Source organism: Schistocerca cancellata, chromosome 3 (assembly GCF_023864275.1).
Source record: "Schistocerca cancellata isolate TAMUIC-IGC-003103 chromosome 3, iqSchCanc2.1, whole genome shotgun sequence".
Lineage (NCBI taxonomy): Eukaryota > Metazoa > Arthropoda > Insecta > Orthoptera > Acrididae > Schistocerca > Schistocerca cancellata.
This window is the reverse complement of record NC_064628.1, coordinates 1,748,226-1,766,286: the sequence shown is the minus strand read 5'-3', so window position 1 is coordinate 1,766,286 and position 18,061 is coordinate 1,748,226.

The following is an 18,061-nucleotide window of genomic DNA, read 5'->3' as shown; positions in this document are numbered from 1 at the left end:
GTTAATGCTCGTGCACTGCCTCGCCGGAACTGAATTCCAGCCTTTAAAGTATTAAAGGATGGGGCCCCTCCACGCCCACACCAACGTGGTGGCCAAACCAAAAAGTTCTACTGACACCTCCGTATAACATGTCAATTTTTGAATCAGGTGTCACAGGATGCGGGCTGTGATATTATCCGTGCGTCTGGGTAAGATTACTCATTAACATGGTCTATCAGGAGATAGAAAGTGGACGAAAGCGATCGAAGGGTAGCGGTTGTAAGGGCAGAGGAAAAAAAGTGCCAAGGCAAGCGCCAAGGGGAAAAAAAAACCTCTGCGACAGTGGGACGGGTAGTAAGGGCAGTAGCGGCTTGCTAGCTGCGACAGAGCAAGCAAGGTGTGGTTATGTTAGTGCGAGGTATCGTGCATCGCTACCTTTGTCGTAGCGGAAGTTCGTTGTGGGGCTTGCTGCAGTTGCTGCGATCCTGTAACAGCTCAAGCTGGTTATACATTAGTGGGCGATCGGTCACAGATCGACTCACAGACAGTGTAGGGGGTGTGCGTGGCTGGTTTGCGTGCTGTGTACAGTACGGTTTCCCTGCGGTTGCCTGTTTTTCGGCTGGTCGAGCATCTGGGGTTTCCAGTAGTACCCGTGTTGCAGAGGCTCGCCAGTACTGTCGTATTAGCGTGCTACGAACCACAGATGTTTGGTTCCTTGCCAATAGTGTCTTTGGTCTATTATGCTTCCATCTATGGTTGTGGTCGTAGTTACCCAGAGATAAACGGGTTGCGGGAGTGTCTCGTGTTATTGTACAGTCGTGTGGAGAGTTTTTGGAATACCTGCAAGACAGTATCTAGCCGATATTCCCGGTGAAGGTCCGCGGTGCACGTGTAGCGCGGAGCGTTGCTTTGTTCTGTGTGAGCTGCAGACGGTGCAGGCCAGTGGGCGCAGCGTATCCCCAGACAAGGACTGCGTACGTCATCAGGGTTCGAATAAGTGCCATGCACATGGACCTAGACTCCCTCCTATTCAGTGTGCTACGCCTGTTAAGCATAGGGTACAGTTGTTTGAGCCTCGTGTTTGCTTTGTTGAATGGGGTCCCCCCAGAGTAGTTTCCGCTCCAGCCAGACAGCAAGGTATTTGACCTTCTCGCGGAAACGTATTGGGCGTGCATGTACTGTTATTGGGTTGCAGTGCAACGTTTGCGCAGTTGCTTCTGTCTTCTAGTGAACAGAACGGCTTCGCACTTGTCGACGTTTACTCTAACACGCCATTTCACCAGCCAAGGCTCTGCCGCTCTGAGTGCAGTCTGTAGTCGTGAGTTAATGTTAGACGGCTTCGAATCTTGCGCAAGGATGGCGGTGTCATTCGCGCAGATTGCCACCGTCGTGTTGTGTGTAGCTCGGAGGTCGTTAATGTAGAGGTTAAACAGTAAGGACCCTAGGATGCTTCCTTGGGGTACTCCTGCCTGGATACCATGTCGTGTCGATTGTTTGCCCTGCACGTCGGTGTTGAAACTCCTGGCCGTGAGATATGAGTGTATGAGACGTACGAGCCCGTCGGGGAACCCTGCGTCGCTGAGTTTGCGTATTAGGCCGTTGTACCATAGGCGATCGAAAACCTTTTCGATGTCCAGGAACACCGCCCCAGTTGCTTTGTTTGTGTTGTATCCGAGTGTTATGTATTCAACGACGCGGAGGAGTTGTTGTGTTGTTGAGTGGTGATTCCTGAAACCGAATTGCTCCGGTCTCAGGGTGTCGACTGTGATACAGTGCCTGGTGAGTCGTTTTAGAAGTGTTGGTGTTTAAGTATGGTATTCGTGATGTGTGTGAGGTAGTCTACTGCTTTGTCCGTGAACTCCTGGAGGACACGGTTTTGAATGTCATCGTGACCAGGGGCCTTCCTAGCGGTGGTATGCATGATGGCCCATTTGACTTCTGCTGTACTAGCTTGTCGGATGATGTTGCGCGCTGGTTGGACCAGGATGCGTGTGACCTCCTGGTCGGTAGCAAGTGTGAACGCTGCGTCTTGAATTCCAGCCACAATGACGGAAACCTTTATGCACCACGGACAGAGCACCGTGCATGCGCGAGATGATGGTTCAAATGGCTCTGAGCACTATGGGACTTAACATCTGAGGTCATCAGTCCCCTAGAGCTTAGAACTACTTAAACCTAACTAACCTAAGGACAACACTCACATCCATGCCCGAGGCAGGATTCGAACCTGCGACCGTAGCGGTCGCGAGATGATGGGCAGCGCCTCCTGGCGGCAAGTAGCCACGCGGCGCTCCGGTGGGAGAAGACGGCAGAAACGATGACTCGCAACAGCACTAGTTGGAAGGATCCAGTGATCGAAAAGAAGACTGTGGTTGTTTAATGTCGGACAAAATCGGATTCCATATCTTACTTAGAGGAAAGCCTTTATCCCTGTTGATAATATTACTTGATAATCTAATTTCAGTGGATTCTTTAAGAACACATTCCCAATAGCGAGAAGCAGGAGTGATCAATTGTGTCTTGTCATACATCATCCTGCGTCCTTCGTTAAGGCAGTGTTCCGCTACTGCCGATTTCTCAGGCTGGAACAACCGAGTGTGCCGATGATGTTCCACACACCGGTCCTGAATAGTTTGACCATATACTTCTTTCCACAGTGACACGGAATTTCGTGAACCCCAGGCTTCATCAAGCCAAAATTATCTTTAACCGAGCCAAGAAGGGCTCTAGTCTTGGCAACTGGAGTAGAAACAGGTTTAATATCATATTTTCCTAAAATTCTTGAAATTTTGGATGATACGAGACTAAACTGAAGAGCTCGGCATATTTGTTGTTCCATATATCCATTCTGTTCAAAAACAATCTTCAAATGATCAAGTTCTTCTTTCAAATGTTCCTCGTCAGAAATGGCATAAGCTCTTTTTACCAGAGTCTGCAAAACTCCACTACGCTGGTGTGGTGAATGACAGCTGGTCGTGTGAAGATAGCGGTCAGTATGAGTAGGTAGTTTACCATCACTTTCAATTTCCACAGTAAATTGAATACTCGGGTGTAGACAATTAAAATGATCTAAAAAGCGATTCAAAGCATCAATTCCATGTGCCCAAACCTTAAAAATGCCATCAACGTTGTAAGATGGCAAGAACTACACCCCTTACATAAAGTCATTAAAGATCACCTAACTCACGTTGAGCGACAGTAGGGCTGAACAAAAATCACTGACAAGGCACAATGCATCTTGTAGAGGGTATAGTATGGACGTATTGGAATAATTAAAGTCGGGTGATGGTTTTAAAGTAATTCACATGACATGAAAACTAAGTGGAAATGCGTCGATTTACTGGAGGCTAGTTTATCCCAGAGAAGTATTCGAGTGACCGTGGCCGGCGGGGGATCGGCGAAGGGAAGTGACAATAGGCAGCTTAGGGCGGCTCAAGCTCTGAGAAAGCGGTAACGGGGCGCGGCCTCCAGCTGCCTGAGTGACAGTGAGTGGGCGGTTGACCCCATGCTGGTGTACCGGGAAGCAGACGGAGAACTTGTACGCCTGTTGATAAATGTCCGTCGTCCCGTTTTCAGTGAAACATGCGAGAAAGCCGCGCAAAGCTACGGTGGAGCAGTCAACAGAGGTCAAAATATGTGGCAGTTGGTTGGTTGGTTTGGGGAAGGAGACCAGACAGCGTGGTCATCGGTCTCATCGGATTAGGGAAGGATTGGGAAATGAGGTCGGCCGTGCCCTTTCAGAGGAACCATCCCGGGATTTGCCTGGAGTGATTTAGGGAAATCACGGAAAACCTAAACCAGGATGGCCGGACGCGGGATTGGACCGTCGTCCTCCCGAATGCGAGTCCAGTGTCTAAACACTGCGCCACCCCGCTCGGTATGCGGCAGTTTTGCACTCTCTGTTGATCTGTTAAGTCAATTAGCTGGGGCGAACACACAAAGAAACCAGATAAGTGACGGGTGGGGTGTTACAGCGTATCTCAAAAAACACTTTGGTTTAAGAAACGATGTTTTGAGTGCCATGTCCTCAAAGTCTTCCATAAAAAGGTCGGCGACTATGGGGCAGAGTAGACACCCCATAGCCGTAAGTTTGCTCAAAAAATTCATCATTCAAAAGAAAATACGTTGAAGTCAACACATGTCGACATAACTCGGTGGTTTCTTCATCTAATTTCTCACAGAATAGTAACAGGGACTCTTGAAGAGGAACCTGATTAAAAAGAGAAATAACATCAAAGCTGACGAGCAAGTGAGAAGGACGACAGTACAACGATTTTAATCGTCGAATAAAGTCGGACGAATTTGATATGTGATGCGTATGGCCTGAGGTCTGAAGCTAAATATTTGGCCAAATTATAGGTACGTGCGCCCAAGTTGCTGACAATGGGACGCAGAGGAATACCACTCTTATGAATCTTGGGTAAACCATACAATCTCGGAGGAACCGCCGCACCTGGATGAAGTTTCTTGATGACATCACTAGGTAAGGAGCTCTTCTTTAAAAGTGAGAGAGTCTTCCGTTTTATACAATCCGTGGGATCATTTTTGATTTTCCGATAGGCCGATTCCTCTAACAAAAGATCCATTTTGGCGACATAATCCTCACGTGAGAGAATAATCGTATCAGCCGGAAGAATTATTATATCCCGATTTTCTCTCAGAGACCGAATAGCAGCCATTTCACAAGATGGTATATTATTCCGTGGAGCGGGAACACGACGAAGTTTATAGGCAACCTCCTGCCTGATCTCTTCTGCCCTGTTCTCGGGAAGGCGGGCCACAGCTTGTTCTACAGCACAAATAAAATCCGTGATAGGAGTCCTCTTAGGAGTAGGTGCAAAATTTAAACCGTTTTCCAAAACAGATAATGTAGCATCATCAAATTCCTGATTCGTAAGATTAATAACAACCCGTTGGCGGATGTCGTCACCAGACATAATAGGAGAAACACACAGACGTTGGAACTTAGATGACTGTTTACTAGTAGCAATTTTCTGCACTGAATCCGAAAAAGCCTATGAATCACTATCCACCCACCAGACAGTCTTGAAGAAATTTCCAAACGTAAAAAATATAAATATTTCGATACAAAATCCAGTTGTCGCCGCGTAAAACGAATACGTTCCCGCACCAATGCAAGACTGGCCCGCGTCTTAATTATGTTGGCCGCTTTTGTGTCAATATAATGATTAATTCTTGCAAATTTAGGGACAATACTCTCATCACGTGAGACAATACTGACCTTACGACTTATCTTAGAAGAAAGATTCAGAAAAGGCAAACCTACGTTTCTAGCATTTGTAGAGTTAGAGAAAGCTTTTGACAATGTTGACTGGAATACACTCTTTCAAATTCTGAAGGTGGCAGGGTAAAATACAGGGAGTGAAAGGCTATTTACAATTTGTACAGAAACCAGATGGCAGTTATAAGAGTCGAGGGACATGAAAGGGAAGCAGTGGTTGGGAAGGAAGTGAGACAGGGTTGTAGCCTCTCCCCGATGTTATTCAATCTGTATATTGAGCAAGCAGTGAAGGAAGCAAAAGAAAAATTGGGAATAGGTATTAAAATCCATGGAGAATAAATAAAAACTTTGAGGTTCACCGATGACATTGTAATTCTGTCAGAGACAACGAAGGACCTGGAAGACCAGCTGAACGGAATGGACAGTGTCTTGAAAGGAGGATATAAGATGAACATCAACAAAAGCAAAACGAAGATAATGGAATGTAGTCGAATTAAATCGGGTGATGCTGCAGGAATTAGATTAGGAAATGAGACGCTTAAGGTAGTAAAGGAGTTTTCCTATTTGGGGAGGAAGATAACTGATGATGGTCGAAGTAGAGAGGCTATAAAATGTGGCCTGGCAATGGCAAGGTAAGCGTTTCTGGAAGTATTTGTATGGAGTGTAACCATGTATGGAAGTGAAACAGGGACGATAAATAGTTTAGACAAGAAGAGAATAGAAGCTTTGGAAATGTGGTGCTACAGAAGAATGCTGAAGATTAGATGGGTAGATCACATAAGTAATGAGGAAGTATTGAACAGAATTGGAGAGAAGAGAAATTTATGAACAACTTGACTAGAAGAAGAGATCGGTTGGTAGGGCATATTCTGAGGCATCAAGGGATCACCAATTCAGTATTGGAGGGCAGCGTGGAGGGTAAAAATCGTAGAGGGAGATCAAGAAGAGAAAACACTAAACAGATTCAGAAGGATGTAGGTTGCAGTAGGTACTGGGAGATGAAGAAGCTTGCACAGGATAGAGTAGCATGGAGAGCTGCATCAAACCAGTCTCTGGACTGAAGACCACAACAACAACGTCAGAGAGCTCTGATGAAATCGGCATTGCGACCACACAGAGTGCACGTGATGCAACGATGCAAGAAACAGATCATGAGAAAAGAATGCGTTACTATCGATGGTTTCAGGGGTTTCTAATTCAACAGCTTCCCCATAACTTAGTTTACAGATGAGGCATGGTTGCATCTTCCAGGTTACACCAACACACGAAACAGTAGACGCCGGGCTGGTGTTAACCTCCATATCATCCACGAAACAGCACTGCATGGTGAAAAGATTGGAGTGTGTCAGCTTCCAGAATTGTTGGCTCCGTTTTCCCTGATAAGATTGAAGACTCTACAGTTTATAAGGTAATCTTCAATACATTTGTGGAGCAGCTGGATGACGTCGAAACAACAAAGGTATTTTACAACAAGATGAAGCAACATGACACATGTCTAGCACTTCCGTGCAACTTGTAACATGTGTCTATGGTGATTGATGATCTCAAAAAATTTGTGCCCCTACCCAATCACCTGACCAACATCCTTCCCCCCCCCCCTCCCCCCTCGTCAGGCTCCCGAGATATTTTCGTGAGACCATTAGTCACGAAATAAACAACACTGGCGAGGAAACACGGCGCAGAACGCCGCAGGATATCGTGAAACGAATACAGTTGTGCATCGATTTTGGTGAAGGGCACTTCCAGCATTTGCTGTAAGAACTTTGTATGTATGTAATCTCCAAGTTGTATATTGTCTTCCAAAATTGTAAATGTGTCCCATTATTGGTTCAAATGTTATGACTCGATCAAGCAGTTCAGGTTTATATGGATCGCACTGAATGTCGGTATAAGCATATACCAGGTTTGCAAATTAGAGAGGAAGTAATATAAATGTTGAAGTTGAGTTTGCAGATAGTATAGGATGTGCTTAGGTGCGCATTGTGTAGCAGGAGAAGTGGGAACTTGATAATCGATAAGGGGGTGAAGGGTACATATGATGGATAGATCACATGTTGATGTGATGTTGAAAGGGAGAACAGGGTGCATGACGCTCAAGGATTTAGAGGGAGTGATAGAACGTTGGTGGAGAATACATCAATGCCACACTGGCATAGCAGACTATAGGTCAGTTCATGGAACATGACGAGGATAGCGTGGGGGTGCAATCCCCTTTTCACCCAGTTAATAGGTTTTGTAATCTCATTCTGGTGCGTGCTTTCTGTTGGATGGTTGGCAAGGGGTTTTTAGAGTCGTATTAATTCACATTGAAACATATCTGTGGTTGGTGTCTTTCATTCTCACTACTTACAAATATGTTTTCCTTTCACAGAATGACAAGCGACTTCCCCTCGCCATCCTCTGTGCCCTCGAGTTGTTGGTAGCGTTTTCTGTGTCGTTCCTGCCAGAATCTGCGTTGCAGTGATTGCCAGAGACGTTAAGGGATGGTACCGTCTTTGGCAGAGGGCAGCGCTACTGGAGCTGGAAACCAAAACCAACTACTTAGTACGCCACTGGTTAAAGGAGTTCCAGAAGCTCCTTACAGTGCAGTTCCACGCTGGTCATAGTGTAGCAGCTGACATGTTAATGCGACGCTAGCAGCCTACGACTTCTGTTTGCTGACTCCCACGAAATTGGTACTATGCAACTCTCCTCACTTTCTGTATCCATCCACACCTGTTACACCTACAAGCTCTCCACATCCAATTCCAACAAAATGTAATCGCCTCCTGCTATCTGCCCACGAAATCCCATCCAGAGATCTACCCATCCTTCCACCTTTAACAGAATTCTCTTCTTACTTCCATGTCTGGGTTACAGTTCGCAACCCCAAGCCACTTTTCTGGGTCCTTCTCCTCAACTCTTCACTCCCACTTTCTTTCGAAAACGCATTTAAGCAGGTTAAATGTTAAATGGATTTATTATTGAGAGTGATGTAATTATATATGGATATAAACGTCACCTACTGTTTGCATACATCTAGTAAAACGAAGACCGCTATTTAAAGGGTTTTTTAAAAATTTTAAAAGTAGAAAAAAACAAATATCAGCATTTTAATTACAATCTAAAATATACAACAGCTTGTTTTAATAATTTTAAAAAGACGAAAATAATTTGTGTTTTTAAAGTTTTGTAAAGTGTTTCTACGTTTTTTGACTGCTGTTCCTCAACAGCAGCAATGTAAAATATAGATCTAGTGCTCTAATTTCGTCAATGTTTTTAATAAACATAGTAATCTTCTCATTATTTTTATCTTCACATTCTTACACATTTTCGTAAATTCTTGATGTTGTAGTTGATATAAGCTTTTTGAATAAATATACAAGTAACTTCTTTTATTCCAGTTCAACAATCCTGGACCTAGAATATAAGTATCAATTATTAATGTCGTTTTTCCACAGCTTTGTTGCTATTACTCGAATAGAATTAGTTAAAAGCCTTCGCTGTTTATTTTCTGGTTTCACTCTAGAATTCTTACTTTTGGTTTGCACCCTGTTTTCGTGTAGTTAAATAATTACTACTATTTCAATAGAGTAGTAAGTTATCTGCTCTAAAAAAAACTGACTGTACTTGCCTAAGAAAAATTTAATAATTGGCACTATTTGGTTTTTATACATTTCTAACTCCAAATATTACACAAAAAATGGTAAACTGGATTGTGATGGAGAAACGATAGAAATTCCTGTTGGCCAGTATAATTTGGAAAGCTTGGAAAAATTAATTCATTCAACAAAGCCAAATAATCACATTTAAGCAGAAGAAATTTTAAATAGAATTATTATTTAGAGTGATGTATTTCTATATAGATATAAACTATAGTATCAGAAGTGTGCTTGAATTTAGTTATCAAATTATTGAAGCTGATAAAAAATTGTTGCTAAGGATATTCCTAAATTTATTTTGTTTGAATTAATCAATATAAAGGTAGATCCAGCTGATGGAATGTTTGTGGAGGATACTAATCATTTTCATGGAGAACCTAATATTATTGGTTCATTCAACTCTAATGCTGAATATGGTGATCAATAATTTATGAACCACGTTATCCTGTATATGTTCCATTTTCTAATATTATACAAGAATTGGGTATAACTGTAACTGATAATTTGATTGACTTCAGTGGTACTTCTGTAATAGTTATTTTAGAAATGGTCTAATAAATTTTTATCTTTAATAAACAATGAACAAAATAGAGAGCCATCAGTTCTCTTCGTTGCCTGCGAATGAGAAATCAAAAAAGAATCTAAATGTGCCTAACAGGGACACAAAAATTAACATAAATATAGGAGACAAATGGTTTCATTCTAATAACGCTCAGTTGTACATGAACGTTAGTATTATTGGAGTTGATAATGCAGATTATAGAACTTATGTTGAAAAATCTAATAAAAATCAGTTGATAATTATGTGACAGAGCTATTTGATTTTACAACCACAAAGAAAGTAAATAATGTTATGACTCATATATAGCTTTCTTTATTTAATCATCAGTTTTGTTGTGTTTGGCTTCATCTCTCAATGATAAAATAAGAATTGAAAAACACATACTTAATAATAATAAAGTAAAGAGTAAGAAAGATGAAGTGTTTCATCTACTGAATATGCATGGTGGTTTCTGTACGCACTTTAAAGAAACTTTTTGGAAAGGGGTTCTTACTGTAATATTTACTTGATGTTCCAGTGCTGAAGATGCTCTTCTTAGATGGACTGACTATAATAATGGGGTTGAATTAAAGATACACTTGCAAAAGAATGTGAAATTGTAGGGCTACTGAAATTCGTGTACCTATTGTTAAATATGAACTGTATTATGAGCTTGAACAATGAGAAAATATACCGAAAATAACGCAAATTGCAATATCTTTCTGTGAATTACAAACTATAGAAGTTGGTAGTTTAGATAACAAGCAAAATTTCGAGTTAGGTATCATGAGTTACTGAGATTCAATAGAGTTTATTCTGCCATATTTAGTTTTATTTTGGTGTTTCAAACTAATCGTGACAACAACGAGTCGGTTTATTTGTCACTGAATGATCATATTAAACTTCAGAACATATGTATTAAAAATAGAAGGAATGAAATATTTCCTCAGGAAATGTGTAATTTGGATCAACCAAATAATTATCTGAAGACATATGATGCATTCCTTCATTTTAAGCTAGTTACACGGTCGAAGAGCGATGATTGCATAGGTTCAATTATTTTTGTAATGAACTATCCTATGCCTGTGATTAATATGAATCACATACAGAATGTTGTTACCTCTCAGAGGACTGTTATGAGATGATGTGACACATTCAATGATAAAATGCTAAAGGACACAATTATATATTGAAAGAAGAAGCTCACCTTTGATGCACCATACAGAATATTAACTGACAATTTTTAAACTGAAAAACTGAGTATCTAATGATTTCCGATTTTATTTATTATTATTTTTCTGGGTATCTCTTTTTATGGGGATTATGATAGCATTTTGAATTTTGAAGATAGGTTAACATTTGGCCGAGAAATTAACGAAAATCGATCTAGTCAGCAGGCCAGCTGGCTGGAAATGTTGCGTAGCTCCTGTGTCTAGTGTGGCTGACGACTGACTGTAGAGAGTGCAACCAGAATAAACCCTGCAAGGTTTTCTTCCGAAAGGGGCCGAAAGGTTTGGGTCAAATTTTGTATAATTTTGTGTCTCAAATTACTTTCTACATTAAGTCTAGTGTGCGCAAAGTTCCCATTATTTTCAACTAAAATTTTATTTTATTCTGTATGGATTTTAATTAGGAATGAAAACATCTTTAATGTTTTCAATTAATGGTAGTGGACTCAAAATCCCCACTATTTTCAAGTAAAATTTTATTTCATTCTTTACAGATTTTAATTAGTGCCCTCAAAACTGGTTTGCGTTTTATAAATAGTAGTAAGTGGGTACGTTGAGTGCACTTGGTATGTTTTTAATGCGTAACCTTTTTTAGGAATTAATTAAATTAATATATTATATTATTTGTAATATATTATTTATATAATTATAATATCTAATTATAATTATATATATCTATATATATGTATATATAATTATATTATATTAATCCCCCCCATGAACCATGGACCTTGCCGTTGGTGGGGGGGATTGCGTGCCTCAGCGATACAGATAGCTGTACCGTAGGTGCAACCGCAACAGAGGGGTATCTGTTGAGAGACCAGACAAACATGTGGTTCCTGAAGAGGGGCAGCAGCCTTTTCAGTAGTTGCAGGGGCAACAGTCTGGATGATTGACTGATCTGGCCTTGTAACACTAACCAAAACAGCCTTGCTGTGTTGGTACAGCAAATGGTTGAAAGCAAGGGGAAACTACAGCCAGCATGCAGCTCTACTTAATGGTTAATGATGATGGCGTCCTCTTGGGTAAAATATTCCGGAGGTAAAATAGTCCCACATTTGGATCTCCGGGCGGGGACTACTCAAGAGGACGTCATTATCAGGAGAAAGAAAACTGGCGTTCTACGGATCGGAGCGTGGAATGTCAGACCCCTTAATCAGGCAGGTAGGTTAGAAAATTTCAAAAGGGGAATGAATAGGTTAAAGTTAGATATAGTGGGAATTACTGAAGTTCGGTGGCAGGAGGAACAAGACTTTTGGTCAGGCGAATACAGGATTACAAACACAAAGTCAAATATGGGTAATGCAGGAGTAGGTTTAATAATGAATAAAAAAATAGGAATGTGGGTAAGCTACTACAAACAGCATAGTGAACGCATTATTTTGGCTAAGATAGACACGAAGCCAAAGCCTACTACAGTAGTACAAGTTTATATGCCAACTAGCTCTGCAGATGAAGAAATTCAAGAAATGTGTGATGAAATAAAAGAAATTAATCAGATAGTGAAGGGAGACGAAAATTTAATAGTTATGGATGACTGGAATTCGGTAGTGGGAAAGGGGAGAGAAGGAAACGTAGTAGGTGTATGTGGATTGGGGGTAAGAAATAAAAGAGGAAGCCGCCTGCTAAAATTTTGCACAGAGCACAACTTAATCATAGCTAACGCTTGGTTCAAGAATCATAAAAGAAGGTTGTATACATCCAAGAAGCTGGAGATACTGACAGGTTTCAGATAGATTATATAATGGTAAGACAGAGATTTAGGAACCAGGTTTTTAACTTGTAAGGCATTTCCAGGGGCAGATGTGGACTCTGACGCCAATCTATTGGTTATGAACTGTAGATTAAAACTAAAGAAACTGCAAAAAGGTGGGAATTTAAGGAGATGGGACCTGTATAAACTGACTAAACCAGAAGTTGTACAGAGTTTCAGGGACAGCATAAGGGAACAATTGACAGGAATGGGGGAAAGAAATACAGTCGAAGAAGAATGGGTAGCTTTGAGGGATGAACTACTGAAGGCAGCAGAGGATCAAGTAGATAAAAGATGAGGGCTAGTAGAAATCCTTGGGTAACAGAAGAAATATTGAATTTAATTGATGAAAGGATAAAATATAAAAATGCAGTAAATGAAGCAGGCAAAAAGGAATACAAACATCTCAAAAATGAATCGACAGGAAGTGCAAAATGGCTAAGCAGGGTTGGCTAAAGGACAAATGTAAGGATGTAGTGGCTTACCTCACTAGGGGTAAGATAGATGCTGCCTACAGGAAAATTAAAGAGACCTGTGGTGAAAAGAGAACCATTTGTATAAATATCAAGAGCTCAGATGGAAACCCAGTTCTAAACAAAGAAAGGAAAGCAGGAAGGTGGAAGGAGTATATAGAGGGTCTATACAAGGGCGATGTATTTGAGGACAATATTATGGAAATGGAAGAGAATGTAGATGAAGATGAAATGGGAGATATGATACTCCGTGGAGAGTTTGATAGAGCATTGAAAGACCTGAGTCGAAACAAGGCCCCGGGAGTAGACAACATTCCATTTGAACTACTGACAGCCTTCGGAGAGCCAGTCCTGACAAAACTGGTGAGCAAGATGTTTGAGACAGGCGAAATTCCCTCAGACTTCAAGAAGAATATAATAATTCCAAACCCAAAGAAAGCAGGTGTTGACAAATGTGAAAATTACCGAACTATCAGTTTAATAAGTCACGGCTGCTAAATACTAACACGAATTGTGTACAGACGAATGGAAAAACTAGAAGAAGCTGAACTCGGGGAAGATCAGTTTGGAGTCCATAGAAATATTGGAACACGTGAGGCAATACTGACTCTACGACTTATCTTGGAAGCTAGATTAAGGAAAGGCAAACCTACGTTTCTAGCATTTGTAGACTTAGAGAAAGCTTTTGACAATGTTGACTGGAATACCCTCTTTCAGATTCTGTAGGTGGCAGGGGTAAAATACAGGGATTGAAAGGATATTTACAATTTGTACAGAAACCGTTATAAGAGTTGAGGGGCATGAAAGGGAAACAGTGGTTGGGAAGGGAGTAAGACAGGGTTGTAGCCTCTCCCAGATGTTATTCAATCTGTATCTTGAACAAGCAGCGAAGGAAACAAAAGAAAAATTCGGAGTCGGTATTAAAATCCACGGAGAAGAAACCTTGAGGTTCACCGATGACATTGTAATTCTGTCAGAGACAGCAAAGGACTTGGAAGAGCAGTTGAACGGAATGGATAGTGTCTTGAAAGGAGGATATAAGATGAACATCAGCAAAAGCAAAACGAGGATAATGGAATGTAGTCGAATTAAGTCAGGTGATGCTGAGGGTATTAGATTAGGAAATGAGACACTTAAAGTAGTAAAGCTGTTTTGCTGTTTGGGGAGCAAAATAACTGATGATGGTCAAAGTAGAGAGGATATAAAATGTAGACTGGCAATGGCAAGAAAAGTGTTTCTGAAGAAGCGAAATTTGTTAACATAGATTTAAGTGTCAGGAAGTCGTTTCTGAAAGTATTTGTATGGAGTGTAGCCATGTATGGAAGTGAAACATGGACGATAAATAGTTTGGGCAAGAAGAGAATAGAAGCTTTCGAAATGTGGTGCAACAGAAGAATGCTGAAGGTTAGATGGGTAGATCACATAACTAATGAGGAGGTATTGAATAGGATTGGGGAGAAGAGAAGTTTGTGGCACAACTTGACTAGAAGAAGGGATCGGTTGGTAGGACATGTTCTGAGGCATCAAGTGATCACCAATTTAGCATTGGAGGGCAGCGTGGAGGGTAAAAATCGTAGAGGGAGACCAAGAGATGAATACACCATCAGATTCAGAAGGATATAGGTTGCAGTAGGTACTGGGAGATGAAGAAGCTTGCACAGGATAGAGTTGCATGGAGAGCTGCATTAAACCAGTCTCAGGACTGAAGACCACAACAACAACATATTATAAATATATTAATATAAATTGTTGTTGTTGTGGTCTTGCTAAACTTCAAAGCTTTTATTTCTTCTCTATGGATTTTAATACCTACTCTGAACTTTTCCTTTATTGCTTGCTCAATATACAGATTGAATAACATTGGGGATTGGCTACAACCCTGTCTCACTCCCTTCCCAACCACTGCTTCCCTTTCATGTACCTCGACTCATGTAACTGTCATCTGGTTTCTATACAAATTGTAAATAGCCTTTTGCTCCCTGTATTTTACCCCTGCCACCTTCAGAATTTTAAAGAGAGTATTCCAGTCAACATTGTCAAAAGCTTTCTCTAAGTCTACAAATGCTAGAAACGTAGGTTTGCCTTTCCTTAATCTTGCTTCTAAGATAAGTCGTAGAGTCAGTATTGCCTCACATGTTCCAACATTTCTATGGAAATCCAAACTGATCTTCACCAAGCTCGGCTTCTATCAGTTTTTCCATTCGTCTGTAAAGAATTTGCGTTAGTATTTTGCAGCTGTGACTTATTAAACTGATAGTTTTGTCAGAACTGGCTCTCCCAAGGCTGTCAGTAATTCTAATGGAATGATGTCTATTTATAATATAATATAATGTAATTAATTTGTAAAAAAGCTTATGCATTAAAAACATACCAAATGTTTTGAATGTATCCACTTACTACTAGTGTTATTGGAACAAGTAAAAGAATTTTTCCTGATAGTCTTTTATGTACCCTGGGGAACAGTAGATGATCTTTTTGCTGTTTGCATGTGTGTGTGTGTGTGTGTGTGTGTGTGTGTGTGTGTGTGTGTGTGTGTGTGTACAGAGAGAGAGGGAGGGAGGGAGAGATTCCAACAACACTGTTTGAGTGGGGATTAGATATGAATATGATATAAAATGTAGAATTCATAGGATACAAGGCAATTAATTCCACACTGACTTAAGAAACCATATGTAATGTTTCTGTGATTAATAACCTTTGTTTTAAAAATTTGGCACATACTACATAATTTAGCCTTGTATTAGACAATAGTAGATTCAGCAGTTGTGATTTTAAATATTTAACCTAATCTGTCATCCAAGTATCCATGTGTATGTACAATAATCGCATAGTAATACCAAGAAAAATTGCGTAATACATTTCGGGTGGACTGCATGTTAATATTACATTTAAGATATATATTATCTATAGTTTGTAGAGTAATATCCTAATTACTGTTTGCAACAATAATTAAATCACTAATATATGCCAATTCTTCAGGTAATATATTTGTGAAAGAAAACATATTAGGGTTCTTTTGCTTGTATTACTACAATTGATGCATAAGTAATTCTCTGTATCAAAATTTTTGATCTGTCATCCACTTACAGAGTTCAGTGTAGCTATACTGTCGAGTCCCCATACATAGAGCAGCATAACTTGTGCACTAAGGTAAGACTATATCAATATACATGAATTTGAATATTCGTATGTAATGAAGTAATTTTAAATGATGTATCCAATTTCATTGTGAATTTACTCAACTATCCTTTGATATATTGATATATAAACTGTATCACTTGCAAAAGTAAAACAATTGTAAAATTAGACTTTTGCATGGCTGTTGTGTGGGTATCAGCAATGATTATGTAACTGAGTAATTCAGCAGTCATAGTGGAAAGAGTCAGCATTCAGTGTTCTGAATTCTCTTAATTGTAACTAAGAGCTTAGCCACAGAATTCCACAAGAGCTACATGATAAAACAATTGCTACTGGAGTACTGACCACTGAATGCCAAAACTTACAAAACCCACTACACTGTGGAGTCGTTTGTATTAGGAGGTGGCACAATTGCGTGTAATCTATTATCTATTTGTCTATGTATTTTGCACAATTGTCACTGTTTATATGTGAGTTTTATCCACTGTTGTTTTGGAATTTGCTCTATGCTAAAGAATGCTATTGTCAAGAAATTTTCGAGATTATCCAGAGATTTCCAGTATATCTGAATATGCTGCTAATCAAATAAGTTAAGTAAGTTTGGCTTTTAAGATGTCCTTTAAATTTGTGACTGTATGAGGCGACCATTTCCAATGGAATCAAAATTAATGAGACCATTCGTGAACAGTTCCATATACTTGATAATGTAGTTTGCGTATTGAGTATAATTTTCTGACCAGCCATAGACTGAACCTTGCTTTTACCGATGAAATTCAAGCATTGCAAACCATAAGTGCCCAAAGCACACTGTCATCGATGCTGTGATTGTAGCATATATGCAAGCTGCTGACATCGGGTGGTTTTGCGGTGAACCATCTTTATCTACACATGTAACTCTACACTGCAGTAAGGAATACCTCAGTAGGCAGCTCGGTTGAAGAGGAATGGACGTCTCTAAAAAGGGCAATCACAGAAGCTGGAAAGAAAAACATAGGTACAAATAAGGTGACTGTGAAGAAACCATGGGTACGAGAAAAAAAAAACTTCAGTCGATCGATGAAAGAAGGAAGTACAAAAATGTTCAGGGAAATTCACGAATACAGAAATACTAGTCACTTACGAATGAAATAAATAGAAGTGCAGGGAATCTAAGGCGAAATATGAAAAATTGAAATATTGTCGGAAGGAGTGACTCACCATACAGAAAAGTGAAAACAACCTTCTGGAAACCAAAAGCAAGGGTGGTAACATTAAGAGTGCAACGGAAATTGCTCTGTTAAATGCAGAGGAGAGAGCACATAAGCGGAAAGAATACATTGAAGTCCTCTATGGGGGAGGGGGAGGGGAAATTGTCTGATGGCGTGATAGAAGGAGAAACAGGAGTAGATATAGACATCAGGGATCCAGTATTAGAATCATAACTTAAAAGAGCATTGAAAGGCTTAAAATTAATTAAGGCAGATGAGATACACAACATTACATTGGAATTTCTGAAATCATTGTGGGGAGTGGCAACTAAACGACTATTGAAGTTCATATGTAGAATATGAGTCTAGCAATGTACCATCTGGCTTTTGGAAAACATTATTCACATAGTTCTGAAGATTGCAAGAACTGACAAGTGCAAGAATTATCGCAGGAATAATATGCAGAAGAACTGAAAAGAAAATTGAGGATTTGGTGCAAGATTTAGGAAATTGTGACCAAAATATGGGTAAGCTACTGGGAAAGACGGGTAATATACAATATGTACAAGACCGAAGAGGAAACAATTAGAGTGAAAGATCAAGACAAGAATGAAGCGCTCTGATGAAAAGGGGTGTGCCACAGTAATGTTGTCTGTCGCCCTTTCTGTTCAATCTATACATTGATGAAGCAATGACGGAAGTGAAAGAAAAGTTCAAAAGTGTAATTAACATTCAAGTTGAGAGGCTATCAATAGGATTCGCTGATGACATTGCTTTCCTCAGTCAAAGGGAAGAATTACAGGACCTTCTCAATGGAATGAGCAGTCTAATGAGTACAGGATATAGATTGAGGGTAAATCGAAGAAAGACGAAAGTAA